This window comes from Meriones unguiculatus, chromosome X (genome assembly GCF_030254825.1).
Source record: "Meriones unguiculatus strain TT.TT164.6M chromosome X, Bangor_MerUng_6.1, whole genome shotgun sequence".
NCBI classification, from domain to species: Eukaryota; Metazoa; Chordata; class Mammalia; order Rodentia; family Muridae; genus Meriones; species Meriones unguiculatus.
The window spans coordinates 44,964,502-44,989,339 of NC_083369.1; positions in this window are offsets into that span (position 1 = coordinate 44,964,502).

Consider the following 24,838-nt stretch of genomic DNA (forward strand, 5'->3'; position numbering starts at 1 on the left):
GAAATGTCTGAGAAGTATGTAAAAACCCGCTTGCAACGAAATGACTCCAGAGCACTTAAAAACCCGCTTGCAACGAAATGACTCCAGAGCACTAAAAAACCCGCTTGCAATGAAATGACTCCAGAGCACTTAAAAACCCGCTTGCAACGAAATGACTCCAGAGCACTTAAAAACCCGCTTGCAACGAAATGACTCCAGAGCACTTAAAAACCCGCTTGCAACGAAATGCCTTCAGAGCACTTAAAAACCCGCTTGCAACGAAATGACTCCAGAGCACTTAAAAACCCGCTTGCAAGGAAATGACTCCAGAGCACTTAAAAACCCGCTTGCAACGAAATGTCTCCAGAGTACTTAAAAACCCGCTTGCAACGAAATGACTCCAGAGCACTTAAAAACCCGCTTGCAACGAAATGACTCCAGAGCACTTAAAAACCCGCTTGCAACGAAATGCCTTCAGAGCACTTAAAAAACCGCTTGCAACGAAATGACTCCAGAGCACTTAAAAACCCGCTTGCAACGAAATGACTCCAGAGCACTTAAAAACCCGCTTGCAACGAAATGCCTTCAGAGCACTTAAAAAACCGCTTACAACGAAATGACTCCAGAGCACTTAAAAACCCGCTTGCAAGGAAATGACTCCAGAGCACTTAAAAACCCGCTTGCAACGAAATGTCTCCAGAGTACTTAAAAACCCGCTTGCAACGAAATGACTCCAGAGCACTTAAAAACCCGCTTGCAACGAAATGACTCCAGAGCACTTAAAAACCCGCTTGCAACGAAATGCCTTCAGAGCACTTAAAAACCCGCTTGTAACGAAATGACTCCAGAGCACTTAAAAACCCGCTTGCAACGAAATGACTCCAGAGCACTTAAAATCCCGCTTGCAACGAAATGACTCCAGAGCACTTAAAAACCCGCTTGCAACGAAATGACTCCAGAGTACTTAAAAACCCGCTTACAACGAAATGCCTGCAGAGCACTTAAAAAACCCGCTTCCAGTGAAATGTCTGAGAAGTATGTAAAAACCCGCTTGCAACGAAATGACTCCAGAACACGTAAAAACCCGCTTGCAACGAAATGACTCCAGAGCACTTAAAAGCCCGCTTACAACGAAATGCCTTCAGAGCACTTAAAAACCCGCATGCAACGAAATGACTCCAGAGCACTTAAAAACCCGCTTGCAACGAAATGTCTCCAGAGTACTTAAAAACCCGCTTGCAACGAAATGACTCCAGAGCACTTAAAAACCTGCTTGCAACGAAATGACTCCAGAGCACTTAAAAACCCGCTTACAACGAAATGACTCCAGAGCACTTAAAAACCCGCTTGCAACGAAATGTCTCCAGAGCACTTAAAAACCCGCTTGCAACGAAATGCCTTCAGAGCACTTAAAAACCCGCTTGCAACGAAATGACTCCAGAGCACTTAAAAACCCGCTTGCAACGAAGTGACTCCAGAGCACTTAAAAACCCGCTTGCAACGAAATGACTCCAGAGCACTTAAAAACCCGCTTGCAACGAAATGACTCCAGAGCACTTAAAAACCCGCTTGCAACGAAATGCCTTCAGAGCACTTAAAAACCCGCTTGCAACAAAATGACTCCAGAGCACTTAAAAACCCGCTTGCAACGAAGTGACTCCAGAGCACTTAAAAACCCGCTTGCAACGAAATGACTCCAGAGCACTTAAAAACCCGCTTACAACGCAATGCCTTCAGAGCACTTAAAAATCTGCATGCAACGAAATGACTCCAGAGCACTTAAAAACCCGCTTGCAACGAAATGACTCCAGAGCACTAAAAAACCCGCTTGCAATGAAATGACTCCAGAGCACTTAAAAACCCGCTTGCAACGAAATGACTCCAGAGCACTTAAAAACCCGCTTGCAACGAAATGACTCCAGAGCACTTAAAAACCCGCTTGCAACGAAATGCCTTCAGAGCACTTAAAAACCCGCTTGCAACGAAATGACTCCAGAGCACTTAAAAACCCGCTTGCAAGGAAATGACTCCAGAGCACTTAAAAACCCGCTTGCAACGAAATGTCTCCAGAGTACTTAAAAACCCGCTTGCAACGAAATGACTCCAGAGCACTTAAAAACCCGCTTGCAACGAAATGACTCCAGAGCACTTAAAAACCCGCTTGCAACGAAATGCCTTCAGAGCACTTAAAAAACCGCTTGCAACGAAATGACTCCAGAGCACTTAAAAACCCGCTTGCAACGAAATGACTCCAGAGCACTTAAAAACCCGCTTGCAACGAAATGCCTTCAGAGCACTTAAAAAACCGCTTACAACGAAATGACTCCAGAGCACTTAAAAACCCGCTTGCAAGGAAATGACTCCAGAGCACTTAAAAACCCGCTTGCAACGAAATGTCTCCAGAGTACTTAAAAACCCGCTTGCAACGAAATGACTCCAGAGCACTTAAAAACCCGCTTGCAACGAAATGACTCCAGAGCACTTAAAAACCCGCTTGCAACGAAATGCCTTCAGAGCACTTAAAAACCCGCTTGTAACGAAATGACTCCAGAGCACTTAAAAACCCGCTTGCAACGAAATGACTCCAGAGCACTTAAAATCCCGCTTGCAACGAAATGACTCCAGAGCACTTAAAAACCCGCTTGCAACGAAATGACTCCAGAGTACTTAAAAACCCGCTTACAACGAAATGCCTGCAGAGCACTTAAAAAACCCGCTTCCAGTGAAATGTCTGAGAAGTATGTAAAAACCCGCTTGCAACGAAATGACTCCAGAACACGTAAAAACCCGCTTGCAACGAAATGACTCCAGAGCACTTAAAAGCCCGCTTACAACGAAATGCCTTCAGAGCACTTAAAAACCCGCATGCAACGAAATGACTCCAGAGCACTTAAAAACCCGCTTGCAACGAAATGTCTCCAGAGTACTTAAAAACCCGCTTGCAACGAAATGACTCCAGAGCACTTAAAAACCTGCTTGCAACGAAATGACTCCAGAGCACTTAAAAACCCGCTTACAACGAAATGACTCCAGAGCACTTAAAAACCCGCTTGCAACGAAATGTCTCCAGAGCACTTAAAAACCCGCTTGCAACGAAATGCCTTCAGAGCACTTAAAAACCCGCTTGCAACGAAATGACTCCAGAGCACTTAAAAACCCGCTTGCAACGAAGTGACTCCAGAGCACTTAAAAACCCGCTTGCAACGAAATGACTCCAGAGCACTTAAAAACCTGCTTGCAACGAAATGACTCCAGAGCACTTAAAAACCCGCTTGCAACGAAATGCCTTCAGAGCACTTAAAAACCCGCTTGCAACGAAATGACTCCAGAGCACTTAAAAACCCGCTTGCAACGAAGTGACTCCAGAGCACTTAAAAACCCGCTTGCAACGAAATGACTCCAGAGCACTTAAAAACCCGCTTACAACGCAATGCCTTCAGAGCACTTAAAAATCTGCATGCAACGAAATGACTCCAGAGCACTTAAAAACCCGCTTGCAACGAAATGACTCCAGAGCACTAAAAAACCCGCTTGCAATGAAATGACTCCAGAGCACTTAAAAACCCGCTTGCAACGAAATGACTCCAGAGCACTTAAAAACCCGCTTGCAACGAAATGACTCCAGAGCACTTAAAAACCCGCTTGCAACGAAATGCCTTCAGAGCACTTAAAAACCCGCTTGCAACGAAATGACTCCAGAGCACTTAAAAACCCGCTTGCAACGAAATGAATCCAGAGCACTTAAAAACCCGCTTGCAACGAAATGACTCCAGAGCACTTAAAAACCCGCTTGCAACGAAATGCCTTCAGAGCACTTAAAAACCCGCTTGCAACGAAATGACTCCAGAGCACTTAAAAACCCGCTTGCAACGAAATGACTCCAGAGCACTTAAAAACCCGCTTGCAACGAAATGTCTCCAGAGTACTTAAAAACCCGCTTGCAACGAAATGACTCCAGAGCACTTAAAAACCCGCTTGCAACGAAATGACTCCAGAGCACTTAAAAACCCGCTTGCAACGAAATGACTCCAGAGCACTTAAAAACCCGCTTGCAACGAAATGACTCCAGAGCACTTAAAAACCCGCTTGCAACGAAATGCCTCCAGAGCACTTAAAAACCCGCTTGTAACGAAATGACTCCAGAGCACTTAAAAACCCGCTTGCAACGAAATGACTCCAGAGCACTTAAAAACCCGCTTGCAACGAAATGACTCCAGAGCACTTAAAAACCCGCTTGCAACGAAATGACTCCAGAGTACTTAAAAACCCGCTTACAACGAAATGCCTGCAGAGCACTTAAAAAACCCGCTTCCAGTGAAATGTCTGAGAAGTATGTAAAAACCCGCTTGCAACGAAATGACTCCAGAACACGTAAAAACCCGCTTGCAACGAAATGACTCCAGAGCACTTAAAAGCCCGCTTACAACGAAATGCCTTCAGAGCACTTAAAAACCCGCATGCAACGAAATGACTCCAGAGCACTTAAAAACCCGCTTGCAACGAAATGTCTCCAGAGTACTTAAAAACCCGCTTGCAACGAAATGCCTACAGAGCATTTAAAAAACCCGCTTCCAGTGAAATGTCTGAGAAGTATGTAAAAACCCGCTTGCAACGAAATGACTCCAGAACACGTAAAAACCCGCTTTCAACGAAATGACTCCAGAGCACTTAAAAACCCGCTTACAACGAAATGCCTTCAGAGCACTTAAAAACCCGCATGCAACGAAATGACTCCAGAGCACTTAAAAACCCGCTTGCAACGAAATGACTCCAGAGCATTAAAAAACCCGCTTGCAATGAAATGACTCCCGAGCACTTAAAAACCCGCTTGCAACGAAATGACTCCAGAGCACTTAAAAACCCGCTTGCAACGAAATGACTCCAGAGCACTTAAAAACCCGCTTGCAACGAAATGACTCCAGAGCACTTAAAAACCCGCTTGCAACGAAATGCCTTCAGAGCACTTAAAAACCCGCTTGCAACGAAATGACTCCAGAGCACTTAAAAACCCGCTTGCAACGAAATGACTCCAGAGCACTTAAAAACCCGCTTGCAACGAAATGTCTCCAGAGCACTTAAAAACCCGCTTGCAACGAAATGACTCCAGAGCACTTAAAAACCCGCTTGCAACGAAATGCCTTCAGAGCACTTAAAAACCCGCTTGCAACGAAATGACTCCAGAGCACTTAAAAACCCGCTTGCAACGAAATGACTCCAGAGCACTCAAAAACCCGCTTGCAACGAAATGACTCCAGAGCACTTAAAAACCCGCTTGCAACGAAATGACTCCAGAGCACTTAAAAACCCGCTTGCAACGAAATGCCTACAGAGCATTTAAAAAACCCGTTTCCAGTGAAATGTCTGAGAAGTATGTAAAAACCCGCTTGCAACGAAATGACTCCAGAACACGTAAAAACCCGCTTGCAACGAAATGACTCCAGAGCACTTAAAAACCCGCTTACAACGAAATGCCTTCAGAGCACTTAAAAACCCGCATGCAACGAAATGACTCCAGAGCACTTAAAAACCCGCTTGCAACGAAATGACTCCAGAGCACTAAAAAACCCGCTTGCAACGAAATGACTCCAGAGCACTTAAAAACGCGCTTGCAACGAAATGACTCCAGAGCACTTAAAAACCCGCTTGCAACGAAATGACTCCAGAGCACTTAAAAACCCGCTTGCAACGAAATGACTCCAGAGCACTTAAAAACGCGCTTGCAACGAAATGACTCCAGAGCACTTAAAAACCCGCTTGCAACGAAATGACTCCAGAGCACTTAAAAACCCGCTTGCAACGAAATGACTCCAGAGCACTTAAAAACCCGCTTGCAACGAAATGACTCCAGAGCACTTAAAAACCCGCTTGCAACGAAATGACTCCAGAGCACTTAAAAACCCGCTTGCAACGAAATGCCTTCAGAGCACTTAAAAACCCGCTTGCAACGAAATGACTCCAGAGCACTTAAAAACCCGCTTGCAACGAAATGTCTCCAGAGCACTTAAAAACCCGCTTGCAACGAAATGACTCCAGAGCACTTAAAAACCCGCTTGCAACGAAATGACTCCAGAGCACTTAAAAACCCGCTTGCAACGAAATGCCTTCAGAGCACTTAAAAACCCGCTTGCAACGAAATGACTCCAGAGCACTTAAAAACCCGCTTGCAACGAAATGACTCCAGAGCACTTAAAAACCCGCTTGCAACGAAATGACTCCAGAGCACTTAAAAACCCGCTTGCAACGAAATGCCTTCAGAGCACTTAAAAACCCGCTTGCAACGAAATGACTCCAGAGCACTTAAAAACCCGCTTGCAACGAAATGAATCCAGAGCACTTAAAAACCCGCTTGCAACGAAATGACTCCAGAGCACTTAAAAACCCGCTTGCAACGAAATGCCTTCAGAGCACTTAAAAACCCGCTTGCAACGAAATGACTCCAGAGCACTTAAAAACCCGCTTGCAACGAAATGACTCCAGAGCACTTAAAAACCCGCTTGCAACGAAATGTCTCCAGAGTACTTAAAAACCCGCTTGCAACGAAATGACTCCAGAGCACTTAAAAACCCGCTTGCAACGAAATGACTCCAGAGCACTTAAAAACCCGCTTGCAACGAAATGACTCCAGAGCACTTAAAAACCCGCTTGCAACGAAATGACTCCAGAGCACTTAAAAACCCGCTTGCAACGAAATGCCTCCAGAGCACTTAAAAACCCGCTTGTAACGAAATGACTCCAGAGCACTTAAAAACCCGCTTGCAACGAAATGACTCCAGAGCACTTAAAAACCCGCTTGCAACGAAATGACTCCAGAGCACTTAAAAACCCGCTTGCAACGAAATGACTCCAGAGTACTTAAAAACCCGCTTACAACGAAATGCCTGCAGAGCACTTAAAAAACCCGCTTCCAGTGAAATGTCTGAGAAGTATGTAAAAACCCGCTTGCAACGAAATGACTCCAGAACACGTAAAAACCCGCTTGCAACGAAATGACTCCAGAGCACTTAAAAGCCCGCTTACAACGAAATGCCTTCAGAGCACTTAAAAACCCGCATGCAACGAAATGACTCCAGAGCACTTAAAAACCCGCTTGCAACGAAATGTCTCCAGAGTACTTAAAAACCCGCTTGCAACGAAATGCCTACAGAGCATTTAAAAAACCCGCTTCCAGTGAAATGTCTGAGAAGTATGTAAAAACCCGCTTGCAACGAAATGACTCCAGAACACGTAAAAACCCGCTTTCAACGAAATGACTCCAGAGCACTTAAAAACCCGCTTACAACGAAATGCCTTCAGAGCACTTAAAAACCCGCATGCAACGAAATGACTCCAGAGCACTTAAAAACCCGCTTGCAACGAAATGACTCCAGAGCATTAAAAAACCCGCTTGCAATGAAATGACTCCCGAGCACTTAAAAACCCGCTTGCAACGAAATGACTCCAGAGCACTTAAAAACCCGCTTGCAACGAAATGACTCCAGAGCACTTAAAAACCCGCTTGCAACGAAATGCCTTCAGAGCACTTAAAAACCCGCTTGCAACGAAATGCCTTCAGAGCACTTAAAAACCCGCTTGCAACGAAATGACTCCAGAGCACTTAAAAACCCGCTTCCAGTGAAATGTCTGAGAAGTATGTAAAAACCCGCTTGCAACGAAATGACTCCAGAACACGTAAAAACCCGCTTGCAACGAAATGACTCCAGAGCACTTAAAAACCCGCTTACAACAAAATGCCTTCAGAGCACTTAAAAACCCGCATGCAACGAAATGACTCCAGAGCACTTAAAAACCCGCTTGCAACGAAATGACTCCAGAGCACTAAAAAACCCGCTTGCAATGAAATGACTCCAGAGCACTTAAAAACCCGCTTGCAACGAAATGACTCCAGAGCACTTAAAAACCCGCTTGCAACGAAATGACTCCAGAGCACTTAAAAAACCGCTTGCAACGAAATGACTCCAGAGCACTTAAAAACCCGCTTGCAACGAAATGACTCCAGAGCACTTAAAAACCCGCTTGCAACGAAATGACTCCAGAGCACTTAAAAACCCGCTTGCAACGAAATGCCTTCAGAGCACTTAAAAACCCGCTTGCAACGAAATGACTCCAGAGCACTTAAAAACCCGCTTGCAAAGAAATGACTCCAGAGCACTTAAAAACCCGCTTGAAACGAAATGACTCCAGAGCACTTAAAAACCCGCTTGCAACGAAATGACTCCAGAGCACTTAAAAACCCGCTTGCAACGAAATGACTCCAGAGCACTTAAAAACCCGCTTGCAACGAAATGACTCCAGAGCACTTAAAAACCCGCTTGCAACGAAATGACTCCAGAGCACTTAAAAACCCGCTTGAAACGAAATGACTCCAGAGCACTTAAAAACCCGCTTGCAACGAAATGGCTCCAGAACACTTAAAAACCCGCTTGCAACGTAATGGCTCCAGAGCACTTAAAAACCCGCTTGCAACGAAATGGCTCCAGAGAACTTAAAAACCCGCTTGCAACGAAATGACTCCAGAGCACTTAAAAACCCGCTTGCAACGAAATGACTCCAGAGTACTTAAAAACCCGCTTGAAACGAAATGCCTACAGAGCATTTAAAAAACCCGCTTCCAGTGAAATGTCTGAGAAGTATGTAAAAACCCGCTTGCAACGAAATGACTCCAGAGCACTTAAAAACCCGCTTGCAACGAAATGACTCCAGAGCACTAAAAAACCCGCTTGCAATGAAATGACTCCAGAGCACTTAAAAACCCGCTTGCAACGAAATGACTCCAGAGCACTTAAAAACCCGCTTGCAACGAAATGACTCCAGAGCACTTAAAAACCCGCTTGCAACGAAATGCCTTCAGAGCACTTAAAAACCCGCTTGCAACGAAATGACTCCAGAGCACTTAAAAACCCGCTTGCAAGGAAATGACTCCAGAGCACTTAAAAACCCGCTTGCAACGAAATGTCTCCAGAGTACTTAAAAACCCGCTTGCAACGAAATGACTCCAGAGCACTTAAAAACCCGCTTGCAACGAAATGACTCCAGAGCACTTAAAAACCCGCTTGCAACGAAATGCCTTCAGAGCACTTAAAAAACCGCTTGCAACGAAATGACTCCAGAGCACTTAAAAACCCGCTTGCAACGAAATGACTCCAGAGCACTTAAAAACCCGCTTGCAACGAAATGCCTTCAGAGCACTTAAAAAACCGCTTACAACGAAATGACTCCAGAGCACTTAAAAACCCGCTTGCAAGGAAATGACTCCAGAGCACTTAAAAACCCGCTTGCAACGAAATGTCTCCAGAGTACTTAAAAACCCGCTTGCAACGAAATGACTCCAGAGCACTTAAAAACCCGCTTGCAACGAAATGACTCCAGAGCACTTAAAAACCCGCTTGCAACGAAATGCCTTCAGAGCACTTAAAAACCCGCTTGTAACGAAATGACTCCAGAGCACTTAAAAACCCGCTTGCAACGAAATGACTCCAGAGCACTTAAAATCCCGCTTGCAACGAAATGACTCCAGAGCACTTAAAAACCCGCTTGCAACGAAATGACTCCAGAGTACTTAAAAACCCGCTTACAACGAAATGCCTGCAGAGCACTTAAAAAACCCGCTTCCAGTGAAATGTCTGAGAAGTATGTAAAAACCCGCTTGCAACGAAATGACTCCAGAACACGTAAAAACCCGCTTGCAACGAAATGACTCCAGAGCACTTAAAAGCCCGCTTACAACGAAATGCCTTCAGAGCACTTAAAAACCCGCATGCAACGAAATGACTCCAGAGCACTTAAAAACCCGCTTGCAACGAAATGTCTCCAGAGTACTTAAAAACCCGCTTGCAACGAAATGACTCCAGAGCACTTAAAAACCTGCTTGCAACGAAATGACTCCAGAGCACTTAAAAACCCGCTTACAACGAAATGACTCCAGAGCACTTAAAAACCCGCTTGCAACGAAATGTCTCCAGAGCACTTAAAAACCCGCTTGCAACGAAATGCCTTCAGAGCACTTAAAAACCCGCTTGCAACGAAATGACTCCAGAGCACTTAAAAACCCGCTTGCAACGAAGTGACTCCAGAGCACTTAAAAACCCGCTTGCAACGAAATGACTCCAGAGCACTTAAAAACCCGCTTGCAACGAAATGACTCCAGAGCACTTAAAAACCCGCTTGCAACGAAATGCCTTCAGAGCACTTAAAAACCCGCTTGCAACAAAATGACTCCAGAGCACTTAAAAACCCGCTTGCAACGAAGTGACTCCAGAGCACTTAAAAACCCGCTTGCAACGAAATGACTCCAGAGCACTTAAAAACCCGCTTACAACGCAATGCCTTCAGAGCACTTAAAAATCTGCATGCAACGAAATGACTCCAGAGCACTTAAAAACCCGCTTGCAACGAAATGACTCCAGAGCACTAAAAAACCCGCTTGCAATGAAATGACTCCAGAGCACTTAAAAACCCGCTTGCAACGAAATGACTCCAGAGCACTTAAAAACCCGCTTGCAACGAAATGACTCCAGAGCACTTAAAAACCCGCTTGCAACGAAATGCCTTCAGAGCACTTAAAAACCCGCTTGCAACGAAATGACTCCAGAGCACTTAAAAACCCGCTTGCAAGGAAATGACTCCAGAGCACTTAAAAACCCGCTTGCAACGAAATGTCTCCAGAGTACTTAAAAACCCGCTTGCAACGAAATGACTCCAGAGCACTTAAAAACCCGCTTGCAACGAAATGACTCCAGAGCACTTAAAAACCCGCTTGCAACGAAATGCCTTCAGAGCACTTAAAAAACCGCTTGCAACGAAATGACTCCAGAGCACTTAAAAACCCGCTTGCAACGAAATGACTCCAGAGCACTTAAAAACCCGCTTGCAACGAAATGCCTTCAGAGCACTTAAAAAACCGCTTACAACGAAATGACTCCAGAGCACTTAAAAACCCGCTTGCAAGGAAATGACTCCAGAGCACTTAAAAACCCGCTTGCAACGAAATGTCTCCAGAGTACTTAAAAACCCGCTTGCAACGAAATGACTCCAGAGCACTTAAAAACCCGCTTGCAACGAAATGACTCCAGAGCACTTAAAAACCCGCTTGCAACGAAATGCCTTCAGAGCACTTAAAAACCCGCTTGTAACGAAATGACTCCAGAGCACTTAAAAACCCGCTTGCAACGAAATGACTCCAGAGCACTTAAAATCCCGCTTGCAACGAAATGACTCCAGAGCACTTAAAAACCCGCTTGCAACGAAATGACTCCAGAGTACTTAAAAACCCGCTTACAACGAAATGCCTGCAGAGCACTTAAAAAACCCGCTTCCAGTGAAATGTCTGAGAAGTATGTAAAAACCCGCTTGCAACGAAATGACTCCAGAACACGTAAAAACCCGCTTGCAACGAAATGACTCCAGAGCACTTAAAAGCCCGCTTACAACGAAATGCCTTCAGAGCACTTAAAAACCCGCATGCAACGAAATGACTCCAGAGCACTTAAAAACCCGCTTGCAACGAAATGTCTCCAGAGTACTTAAAAACCCGCTTGCAACGAAATGACTCCAGAGCACTTAAAAACCTGCTTGCAACGAAATGACTCCAGAGCACTTAAAAACCCGCTTACAACGAAATGACTCCAGAGCACTTAAAAACCCGCTTGCAACGAAATGTCTCCAGAGCACTTAAAAACCCGCTTGCAACGAAATGCCTTCAGAGCACTTAAAAACCCGCTTGCAACGAAATGACTCCAGAGCACTTAAAAACCCGCTTGCAACGAAGTGACTCCAGAGCACTTAAAAACCCGCTTGCAACGAAATGACTCCAGAGCACTTAAAAACCTGCTTGCAACGAAATGACTCCAGAGCACTTAAAAACCCGCTTGCAACGAAATGCCTTCAGAGCACTTAAAAACCCGCTTGCAACGAAATGACTCCAGAGCACTTAAAAACCCGCTTGCAACGAAATGCCTTCAGAGCACTTAAAAACCCGCTTGCAACGAAATGACTCCAGAGCACTTAAAAACCCGCTTGCAACGAAATGACTCCAGAGCACTTAAAAACCCGCTTGCAACGAAATGAATCCAGAGCACTTAAAAACCCGCTTGCAACGAAATGACTCCAGAGCACTTAAAAACCCGCTTGCAACGAAATGCCTTCAGAGCACTTAAAAACCCGCTTGCAACGAAATGACTCCAGAGCACTTAAAAACCCGCTTGCAACGAAATGACTCCAGAGCACTTAAAAACCCGCTTGCAACGAAATGTCTCCAGAGTACTTAAAAACCCGCTTGCAACGAAATGACTCCAGAGCACTTAAAAACCCGCTTGCAACGAAATGACTCCAGAGCACTTAAAAACCCGCTTGCAACGAAATGACTCCAGAGCACTTAAAAACCCGCTTGCAACGAAATGACTCCAGAGCACTTAAAAACCCGCTTGCAACGAAATGCCTCCAGAGCACTTAAAAACCCGCTTGTAACGAAATGACTCCAGAGCACTTAAAAACCCGCTTGCAACGAAATGACTCCAGAGCACTTAAAAACCCGCTTGCAACGAAATGACTCCAGAGCACTTAAAAACCCGCTTGCAACGAAATGACTCCAGAGTACTTAAAAACCCGCTTACAACGAAATGCCTGCAGAGCACTTAAAAAACCCGCTTCCAGTGAAATGTCTGAGAAGTATGTAAAAACCCGCTTGCAACGAAATGACTCCAGAACACGTAAAAACCCGCTTGCAACGAAATGACTCCAGAGCACTTAAAAGCCCGCTTACAACGAAATGCCTTCAGAGCACTTAAAAACCCGCATGCAACGAAATGACTCCAGAGCACTTAAAAACCCGCTTGCAACGAAATGTCTCCAGAGTACTTAAAAACCCGCTTGCAACGAAATGCCTACAGAGCATTTAAAAAACCCGCTTCCAGTGAAATGTCTGAGAAGTATGTAAAAACCCGCTTGCAACGAAATGACTCCAGAACACGTAAAAACCCGCTTTCAACGAAATGACTCCAGAGCACTTAAAAACCCGCTTACAACGAAATGCCTTCAGAGCACTTAAAAACCCGCATGCAACGAAATGACTCCAGAGCACTTAAAAACCCGCTTGCAACGAAATGACTCCAGAGCATTAAAAAACCCGCTTGCAATGAAATGACTCCCGAGCACTTAAAAACCCGCTTGCAACGAAATGACTCCAGAGCACTTAAAAACCCGCTTGCAACGAAATGACTCCAGAGCACTTAAAAACCCGCTTGCAACGAAATGACTCCAGAGCACTTAAAAACCCGCTTGCAACGAAATGCCTTCAGAGCACTTAAAAACCCGCTTGCAACGAAATGACTCCAGAGCACTTAAAAACCCGCTTGCAACGAAATGACTCCAGAGCACTTAAAAACCCGCTTGCAACGAAATGTCTCCAGAGCACTTAAAAACCCGCTTGCAACGAAATGACTCCAGAGCACTTAAAAACCCGCTTGCAACGAAATGCCTTCAGAGCACTTAAAAACCCGCTTGCAACGAAATGACTCCAGAACACTTAAAAACCCGCTTGCAACGAAATGACTCCAGAGCACTCAAAAACCCGCTTGCAACGAAATGACTCCAGAGCACTTAAAAACCCGCTTGCAACGAAATGACTCCAGAGCACTTAAAAACCCGCTTGCAACGAAATGCCTACAGAGCATTTAAAAAACCCGTTTCCAGTGAAATGTCTGAGAAGTATGTAAAAACCCGCTTGCAACGAAATGACTCCAGAACACGTAAAAACCCGCTTGCAACGAAATGACTCCAGAGCACTTAAAAACCCGCTTACAACGAAATGCCTTCAGAGCACTTAAAAACCCGCATGCAACGAAATGACTCCAGAGCACTTAAAAACCCGCTTGCAACGAAATGACTCCAGAGCACTAAAAAACCCGCTTGCAACGAAATGACTCCAGAGCACTTAAAAACGCGCTTGCAACGAAATGACTCCAGAGCACTTAAAAACCCGCTTGCAACGAAATGACTCCAGAGCACTTAAAAACCCGCTTGCAACGAAATGACTCCAGAGCACTTAAAAACGCGCTTGCAACGAAATGACTCCAGAGCACTTAAAAACCCGCTTGCAACGAAATGACTCCAGAGCACTTAAAAACCCGCTTGCAACGAAATGACTCCAGAGCACTTAAAAACCCGCTTGCAACGAAATGACTCCAGAGCACTTAAAAACCCGCTTGCAACGAAATGACTCCAGAGCACTTAAAAACCCGCTTGCAACGAAATGCCTTCAGAGCACTTAAAAACCCGCTTGCAACGAAATGACTCCAGAGCACTTAAAAACCCGCTTGCAACGAAATGTCTCCAGATCACTTAAAAACCCGCTTGCAACGAAATGACTCCAGAGCACTTAAAAACCCGCTTGCAACGAAATGACTCCAGAGCACTTAAAAACCCGCTTGCAACGAAATGCCTTCAGAGCACTTAAAAACCCGCTTGCAACGAAATGACTCCAGAGCACTTAAAAACCCGCTTGCAACGAAATGACTCCAGAGCACTTAAAAACCCGCTTGCAACGAAATGACTCCAGAGCACTTAAAAACCCGCTTGCAACGAAATGCCTTCAGAGCACTTAAAAACCCGCTTGCAACGAAATGACTCCAGAGCACTTAAAAACCCGCTTGCAACGAAATGAATCCAGAGCACTTAAAAACCCGCTTGCAACGAAATGACTCCAGAGCACTTAAAAACCCGCTTGCAACGAAATGCCTTCAGAGCACTTAAAAACCCGCTTGCAACGAAATGACTCCAGAGCACTTAAAAACCCGCTTGCAACGAAATGACTCCAGAGCACTTAAAAACCCGCTTGCAACGAAATGTCTCCAGAGTACTTAAAAACCCGCTTGCAACGAAATGACTCCAGAGCACTTAAAAACCCGCTTGCAACGAAATGACTCCAGAGCACTTAAAAACCCGCTTGCAACGAAATGACTCCAGAGCACTTAAAAACCCGCTTGCAACGAAATGACTCCAGAGCACTTAAAAACCCGCTTGCAACGAAATGCCTCCAGAGCACTTAAAAACCCGCTTGTAACGAAATGACTCCAGAGCACTTAAAAACCCGCTTGCAACGAAATGACTCCAGAGCACTTAAAAACCCGCTTGCAACGAAATGACTCCAGAGCACTTAAAAACCCGCTTGCAACGAAATGACTCCAGAGTACTTAAAAACCCGCTTACAACGAAATGCCTGCAGAGCACTTAAAAAACCCGCTTCCAGTGAAATGTCTGAGAAGTATGTAAAAACCCGCTTGCAACGAAATGACTCCAGAACACGTAAAAACCCGCTTGCAACGAAATGACTCCAGAGCACTTAAAAGCCCGCTTACAACGAAATGCCTTCAGAGCACTTAAAAACCCGCATGCAACGAAATGACTCCAGAGCACTTAAAAACCCGCTTGCAACGAAATGTCTCCAGAGTACTTAAAAACCCGCTTGCAACGAAATGCCTACAGAGCATTTAAAAAACCCGCTTCCAGTGAAATGTCTGAGAAGTATGTAAAAACCCGCTTGCAACGAAATGACTCCAGAACACGTAAAAACCCGCTTTCAACGAAATGACTCCAGAGCACTTAAAAACCCGCTTACAACGAAATGCCTTCAGAGCACTTAAAAACCCGCATGCAACGAAATGACTCCAGAGCACTTAAAAACCCGCTTGCAACGAAATGACTCCAGAGCATTAAAAAACCCGCTTGCAATGAAATGACTCCCGAGCACTTAAAAACCCGCTTGCAACGAAATGACTCCAGAGCACTTAAAAACCCGCTTGCAACGAAATGACTCCAGAGCACTTAAAAACCCGCTTGCAACGAAATGACTCCAGAGCACTTAAAAACCCGCTTGCAACGAAATGCCTTCAGAGCACTTAAAAACCCGCTTGCAACGAAATGACTCCAGAGCACTTAAAAACCCGCTTGCAACGAAATGACTCCAGAGCACTTAAAAACCCGCTTGCAACGAAATGTCTCCAGAGCACTTAAAAACCCGCTTGCAACGAAATGACTCCAGAGCACTTAAAAACCCGCTTGCAACGAAATGCCTTCAGAGCACTTAAAAACCCGCTTGCAACGAAATGACTCCAGAGCACTTAAAAACCCGCTTGCAACGAAATGACTCCAGAGCACTCAAAAACCCGCTTGCAACGAAATGACTCCAGAGCACTTAAAAACCCGCTTGCAACGAAATGACTCCAGAGCACTTAAAAACCCGCTTGCAACGAAATGCCTACAGAGCATTTAAAAAACCCGTTTCCAGTGAAATGTCTGAGAAGTATGTAAAAACCCGCTTGCAACGAAATGACTCCAGAACACGTAAAAACCCGCTTGCAACGAAATGACTCCAGAGCACTTAAAAACCCGCTTACAACGAAATGCCTTCAGAGCACTTAAAAACCCGCATGCAACGAAATGACTCCAGAGCACTTAAAAACCCGCTTGCAACGAAATGACTCCAGAGCACTAAAAAACCCGCTTGCAACGAAATGACTCCAGAGCACTTAAAAACGCGCTTGCAACGAAATGACTCCAGAGCACTTAAAAACCCGCTTGCAACGAAATGACTCCAGAGCACTTAAAAACCCGCTTGCAACGAAATGACTCCAGAGCACTTAAAAACCCGCTTGCAACGAAATGACTCCAGAGCACTTAAAAACCCGCTTGCAACGAAATGACTCCAGAGCACTTAAAAACCCGCTTGCAACGAAATGCCTTCAGAGCACTTAAAAACCCGCTTGCAACGAAATGACTCCAGAGCACTTAAAAACCCGCTTGCAACGAAATGTCTCCAGAGCACTTAAAAACCCGCTTGCAACGAAATGACTCCAGAGCACTTAAAAACCCGCTTGCAACGAAATGACTCCAGAGCACTTAAAAACCCGCTTGCAACGAAATGCCTTCAGAGCACTTAAAAACCCGCTTGCAACGAAATGACTCCAGAGCACTTAAAAACCCGCTTGCAACGAAATGACTCCAGAGCACTTAAAAACCCGCTTGCAACGAAATGACTCCAGAGCACTTAAAAACCCGCTTGCAACGAAATGCCTTCAGAGCACTTAAAAACCCGCTTGCAACGAAATGACTCCAGAGCACTTAAAAACCCGCTTGCAACGAAATGACTCCAGAGCACTTAAAAACCCGCTTGCAACGAAATGTCTCCAGAGCACTTAAAAACCCGCTTGCAACGAAATGACTCCAGAGCACTTAAAAACCCGCTTGCAACGAAATGCCTTCAGAGCACTTAAAAACCCGCTTGCAACGAAATGACTCCAGAGCACTTAAAAACCCGCTTGCAACGAAATGACTCCAGAGCACTTAAAAACCCGCTTGCAACGAAATGACTCCAGAGCACTTAAAAACCCGCTTGCAACGAAATGACTCCAGAGCACTTAAAAACCCGCTTCCAACGAAATGACTCCAGAGCACTTAAAAACCCGCTTGCAACGAAATGACTCCAGAGCACTTAAAAACCCGCTTCCAACGAAATGACTCCAGAGCACTTAAAAACCCGCTTGAAACGAAACGACTCCAGAGCACTTAAAAACCCGCTTGCAAAGAAATGGCTCCAGAACACTTAAAAACCCGCTTGCAACGTAATGGCTCCAGAGCACTTAAAAACCCGCTTGCAACGAAATGGCTCCAGAGAACTTAAAAACCCACTTGCAACGAAATGGCTCCAGAGCACTTAAAAACCCGCATGCAACGAAATGACTCCAGAGCACTTAAAAACCCGCTTGCAACGAAATGACTCCAGAGCACTAAAAAACCCGCTTGCAACGAAATGACTCCAGAGCACTTAAAAACCCGCTTGCAACGAAATGACTCCAGAGCACTTAAAAACCCGCTTGCAACGAAATGACTCCAGAGCACTTAAAAACCCGCTTGCAACGAAATGACTCCAGAGCACTTAAAAACCCGCTTGCAACGAAATGACTCCAGAGCACTTAAAAACCCGCTTGCAACGAAATGACTCCAGAGCACTTAAAAACCCGCTTGCAACGAAATGCCTTCAGAGCACTTAAAAACCCGCTTGCAACGAAATGACTCCAGAGCACTTAAAAACCCGCTTGCAACGAAATGACTCCAGAGCACTTAAAAACCCGCTTGCAACGAAATGTCTCCAGAGCACTTAAAAACCCGCTTGCAACGAAATGACTCCAGAGCACTTAAAAACCCGCTTGCAACGAAATGCCTTCAGAGCACTTAAAAACCCGCTTGCAACGAAATGACTCCAGAGCACTTAAAAACCCGCTTGCAACGAAATGACTCCAGAGCACTTAAAAACCCGCTTGCAAGGAAATGACTCCAGAGCACTTAAAAACCCGCTTGCAACGAAATGACTCCAGAGCACTTAAAAACCCGCTTCCAACGAAATGACTCCAGAGCACTTAAAAACCCGCTTCCAACGAAATGACTCCAGAGCACTTAAAAACCCGCATGCAACGAAATGACTCCAGAGCACTTAAAAACCCGCTTGCAACGAAATGACTCCAGAGCACTTAAAAACCCGCTTGCAACGAAATGACTCCAGAGCACTTAAAAACCCGCTTGCAACGAAATGCCTCCAGAGCACTTAAAAACCCGCTTGTAACGAAATGACTCCAGAGCACTTAAAAACCCGCTTGCAACGAAATGACTCCAGAGCACTTAAAAACCCGCTTGCAACGAAATGACTCCAGAGCACTTAAAAACCCGCTTGCAACGAAATGACTCCAGAGTACTTAAAAACCCGCTTACAACGAAATGCCTGCAGAGCACTTAAAAAACCCGCTTCCAGTGAAATGTCTGAGAAGTATGTAAAAACCCGCTTGCAACGAAATGACTCCAGAACACGTAAAAACCCGCTTGCAACGAAATGACTCCAGAGCACTTAAAAGCCCGCTTACAACGAAATGCCTTCAGAGCACTTAAAAACCCGCATGCAACGAAATGACTCCAGAGCACTTAATAACCCGCTTGCAACGAAATGTCTCCAGAGTACTTAAAAACCCGCTTGCAACGAAATGCCTACAGAGCATTTAAAAAACCCGCTTCCAGTGAAATGTCTGAGAAGTATGTAAAAACCCGCTTGCAACGAAATGACTCCAGAACACGTAAAAACCCGCTTTCAACGAAATGACTCCAGAGCACTTAAAAACCCGCTTACAACGAAATGCCTTCAGAGCACTTAAAAACCCGCATGCAACGAAATGACTCCAGAGCACTTAAAAACCCGCTTGCAACGAAATGACTCCAGAGCACTTAAAAACCCGCTTGCAACGAAATGACTCCAGAGCACTTAAAAACCCGCTTGCAACGAAATGACTCCAGAGCACTTAAAAACCCGCTTGCAACGAAATGACTCCAGAGCACTTAAAAACCCGCTTGCAACGAAATGCCTTCAGAGCACTTAAAAACCCGCTTGCAACGAAATGACTCCAGAGCACTTAAAAACCCGCTTGCAACGAAATGACTCCAGAGCACTTAAAAACCCGCTTGCAACGAAATGTCTCCAGAGCACTTAAAAACCCGCTTGCAACGAAATGACTCCAGAGCACTTAAAAACCCGCTTGCAACGAAATGCCTTCAGAGCACTTAAAAACCCGCTTGCAACGAAATGACTCCAGAGCACTTAAAAACCCGCTTGCAACGAAATGACTCCAGAGCACTTAAAAACCCGCTTGCAACGAAATGACTCCAGAGCACTTAAAAACCCGCTTGCAACGAAATGACTCCAGAGCACTTAAAAACCCGCTTGCAACGAAATGCCTACAGAGCATTTAAAAAACCCGTTTCCAGTGAAATGTCTGAGAAGTATGTAAAAACCCGCTTGCAACGAAATGACTCCAGAACACGTAAAAACCCGCTTGCAACGAAATGACTCCAGAGCACTTAAAAACCCGCTTACAACGAAATGCCTTCAGAGCACTTAAAAACCCGCATGCAACGAAATGACTCCAGAGCACTTAAAAACCCGCTTGCAACGAAATGACTCCAGAGCACTAAAAAACCCGCTTGCAACGAAATGACTCCAGAGCACTTAAAAACGCGCTTGCAACGAAATGACTCCAGAGCACTTAAAAACCCGCTTGCAACGAAATGACTCCAGAGCACTTAAAAACCCGCTTGCAACGAAATGACTCCAGAGCACTTAAAAACCCGCTTGCAACGAAATGACTCCAGAGCACTTAAAAACCCGCTTGCAACGAAATGACTCCAGAGCACTTAAAAACCCGCTTGCAACGAAATGCCTTCAGAGCACTTAAAAACCCGCTTGCAACGAAATGACTCCAGAGCACTTAAAAACCCGCTTGCAACGAAATGACTCCAGAGCACTTAAAAACCCGCTTGCAACGAAATGTCTCCAGAGCACTTAAAAACCCGCTTGCAACGAAATGACTCCAGAGCACTTAAAAACCCGCTTGCAACGAAATGCCTTCAGAGCACTTAAAAACCCGCTTGCAACGAAATGACTCCAGAGCACTTAAAAACCCGCTTGCAACGAAATGACTCCAGAGCACTTAAAAACCCGCTTGCAACGAAATGACTCCAGAGCACTTAAAAACCCGCTTGCAACGAAATGACTCCAGAGCACTTAAAAACCCGCTTCCAACGAAATGACTCCAGAGCACTTAAAAACCCGCTTGCAACGAAATGACTCCAGAGCACTTAAAAACCCGCTTCCAACGAAATGACTCCAGAGCACTTAAAAACCCGCTTGAAACGAAACGACTCCAGAGCACTTAAAAACCCGCTTGCAAAGAAATGGCTCCAGAACACTTAAAAACCCGCTTGCAACGTAATGGCTCCAGAGCACTTAAAAACCCGCTTGCAACGAAATGGCTCCAGAGAACTTAAAAACCCGCTTGCAACGAAATGGCTCCAGAGCACTTAAAAACCCGCATGCAACGAAATGACTCCAGAGCACTTAAAAACCCGCTTGCAACGAAATGACTCCAGAGCACTAAAAAACCCGCTTGCAACGAAATGACTCCAGAGCACTTAAAAACCCGCTTGCAACGAAATGACTCCAGAGCACTTAAAAACCCGCTTGCAACGAAATGACTCCAGAGCACTTAAAAACCCGCTTGCAACGAAATGACTCCAGAGCACTTAAAAACCCGCTTGCAACGAAATGACTCCAGAGCACTTAAAAACCCGCTTGCAACGAAATGACTCCAGAGCACTTAAAAACCCGCTTGCAACGAAATGCCTTCAGAGCACTTAAAAACCCGCTTGCAACGAAATGACTCCAGAGCACTTAAAAACCCGCTTGCAACGAAATGACTCCAGAGCACTTAAAAACCCGCTTGCAACGAAATGTCTCCAGAGCACTTAAAAACCCGCTTGCAACGAAATGACTCCAGAGCACTTAAAAACCCGCTTGCAACGAAATGCCTTCAGAGCACTTAAAAACCCGCTTGCAACGAAATGACTCCAGAGCACTTAAAAACCCGCTTGCAACGAAATGACTCCAGAGCACTTAAAAACCCGCTTGCAACGAAATGACTCCAGAGCACTTAAAAACCCGCTTGCAACGAAATGACTCCAGAGCACTTAAAAACCCGCTTCCAACGAAATGACTCCAGAGCACTTAAAAACCCGCTTGCAACGAAATGACTCCAGAGCACTTAAAAACCCGCTTCCAACGAAATGACTCCAGAGCACTTAAAAACCCGCTTGAAACGAAATGACTCCAGAGCACTTAAAAACCCGCTTGCAAAGAAATGGCTCCAGAACACTTAAAAACCCGCTTGCAACGTAATGGCTCCAGAGCACTTAAAAACCCGCTTGCAACGAAATGGCTCCAGAGAACTTAAAAACCCGCTTGCAACGAAATGGCTCCAGAGCACTTAAAAACCCGCATGCAACGAAATGACTCCAGAGCACTTAAAAACCCGCTTGCAACGAAATGACTCCAGAGCACTAAAAAACCCGCTTGCAATGAAATGACTCCAGAGCACTTAAAAACCCGCTTGCAACGAAATGACTCCAGAGCACTTAAAAACCCGCTTGCAACGAAATGACTCCAGAGCACTTAAAAACCCGCTTGCAACGAAATGACTCCAGAGCACTTAAAAACCCGCTTGCAACGAAATGACTCCAGAGCACTTAAAAACCCGCTTGCAACGAAATGACTCCAGAGCACTTAAAAACCCGCTTGCAACGAAATGCCTTCAGAGCACTTAAAAACCCGCTTGCAACGAAATGACTCCAGAGCACTTAAAAACCCGCTTGCAACGAAATGACTCCAGAGCACTTAAAAACCCGCTTGCAACGAAATGACTCCAGAGCACTTAAAAACCCGCTTGCAACGAAATGCCTTCAGAGCACTTAAAAAACCGCTTACAACGAAATGACTCCAGAGCACTTAAAAACCCGCTTGCAAGGAAATGACTCCAGAGCACTTAAAAACCCGCTTGCAACGAAATGTCTCCAGAGTACTTAAAAACCCGCTTGCAACGAAATGACTCCAGAGCACTTAAAAACCCGCTTGCAACGAAATGACTCCAGAGCACTTAAAAACCCGCTTGCAACGAAATGCCTTCAGAGCACTTAAAAACCCGCTTGTAACGAAATGACTCCAGAGCACTTAAAAACCCGCTTGCAACGAAATGACTCCAGAGCACTTAAAAACCCGCTTGCAACGAAATGACTCCAGAGCACTTAAAAACCCGCTTGCAACGAAATGACTCCAGAGTACTTAAAAACCCGCTTACAACGAAATGCCTGCAGAGCACTTAAAAAACCCGCTTCCAGTGAAATGTCTGAGAAGTATGTAAAAACCCGCTTGCAACGAAATGACTCCAGAACACGTAAAAACCCGCTTGCAACGAAATGACTCCAGAACACGTAAAAACCCGCTTGCAACGAAATGACTCCAGAGCACTTAAAAGCCCGCTTACAACGAAATGCCTTCAGAGCACTTAAAAAACCCGCTTCCAGTGAAATGTCTGAGAAGTATGTAAAAACCCGCTTGCAACGAAATGACTCCAGAGCACTTAAAAACCCGCTTACAACGAAATGCCTGCAGAGCACTTAAAAAACCCGCTTCCAGTGAAATGTCTGAGAAGTATGTAAAAACCCGCTTGCAACGAAATGACTCCAGAGCACTTAAAAACCCGCTTGCAACGAAATGCCTTCAGAGCACTTAAAAACCCGCTTGCAAAGAAATGACTCCAGAGCACTTAAAAACCCGCTTGCAACGAAATGACTCCAGAGCACTTAAAAACCCGCTTGCAACGAAATGACTCCAGAGCACTTAAAAACCCGCTTGCAACGAAATGACTCCAGAGCACTTAAAAACCCGCTTCCAACGAAATGACTCCAGAGCACTTAAAAACCCGCTTGCAACGAAATGACTCCAGAGCACTTAAAAACCCGCTTCCAACGAAATGACTCCAGAGCACTTAAAAACCCGCTTGAAACGAAATGACTCCAGAGCACTTAAAAACCCGCTTGCAAAGAAATGGCTCCAGAACACTTAAAAACCCGCTTGCAACGTAATGGCTCCAGAGCACTTAAAAACCCGCTTGCAACGAAATGGCTCCAGAGAACTAAAAAACCCGCTTGCAACGAAATGGCTCCAGAGCACTTAAAAACCCGCATGCAACGAAATGACTCCAGAGCACTTAAAAACCCGCTTGCAACGAAATGACTCCAGAGCACTAAAAAACCCGCTTGCAATGAAATGACTCCAGAGCACTTAAAAACCCGCTTGCAACGAAATGACTCCAGAGCACTTAAAAACCCGCTTGCAACGAAATGACTCCAGAGCACTTAAAAACCCGCTTGCAACGAAATGACTCCAGAGCACTTAAAAACCCGCTTGCAACGAAATGACTCCAGAGCACTTAAAAACCCGCTTGCAACGAAATGACTCCAGAGCACTTAAAAACCCGCTTGCAACGAAATGCCTTCAGAGCACTTAAAAACCCGCTTGCAACGAAATGACTCCAGAGCACTTAAAAACCCGCTTGCAACGAAATGACTCCAGAGCACTTAAAAACCCGCTTGCAACGAAATGTCTCCAGAGCACTTAAAAACCCGCTTGCAACGAAATGACTCCAGAGCACTTAAAAACCCGCTTGCAACGAAATGCCTTCAGAGCACTTAAAAACCCGCTTGCAACGAAATGACTCCAGAGCACTTAAAAACCCGCTTGCAACGAAATGACTCCAGAGCACTTAAAAACCCGCTTGCAACGAAATGACTCCAGAGCACTTAAAAACCCGCTTGCAACGAAATGACTCCAGAGCACTTAAAAACCCGCTTCCAACGAAATGACTCCAGAGCACTTAAAAACCCGCTTGCAACGAAATGACTCCAGAGCACTTAAAAACCCGCTTCCAACGAAATGACTCCAGAGCACTTAAAAACCCGCTTGAAACGAAATGACTCCAGAGCACTTAAAAACCCGCTTGCAAAGAAATGGCTCCAGAACACTTAAAAACCCGCTTGCAACGAAATGACTCCAGAGCACTTAAAAACCCGCTTGCAACGAAATGACTCCAGAGCACTTAAAAACCCGCTTGCAACGAAATGACTCCAGAGCACTTAAAAACCCGCTTGCAACGAAATGACTCCAGAGCACTTAAAAACCCGCTTGCAACGAAATGCCTTCAGAGCACTTAAAAACCCGCTTGCAACGAAATGACTCCAGAGCACTTAAAAACCCGCTTGCAACGAAATGACTCCAGCGCACTTAAAAACCCGCTTGCAACGAAATGACTCCAGAGCACTTAAAAACCCGCTTGCAACGAAATGCCTTCAGAGCACTTAAAAAACCGCTTACAACGAAATGACTCCAGAGCACTTAAAAACCCGCTTGCAAGGAAATGACTCCAGAGCACTTAAAAAC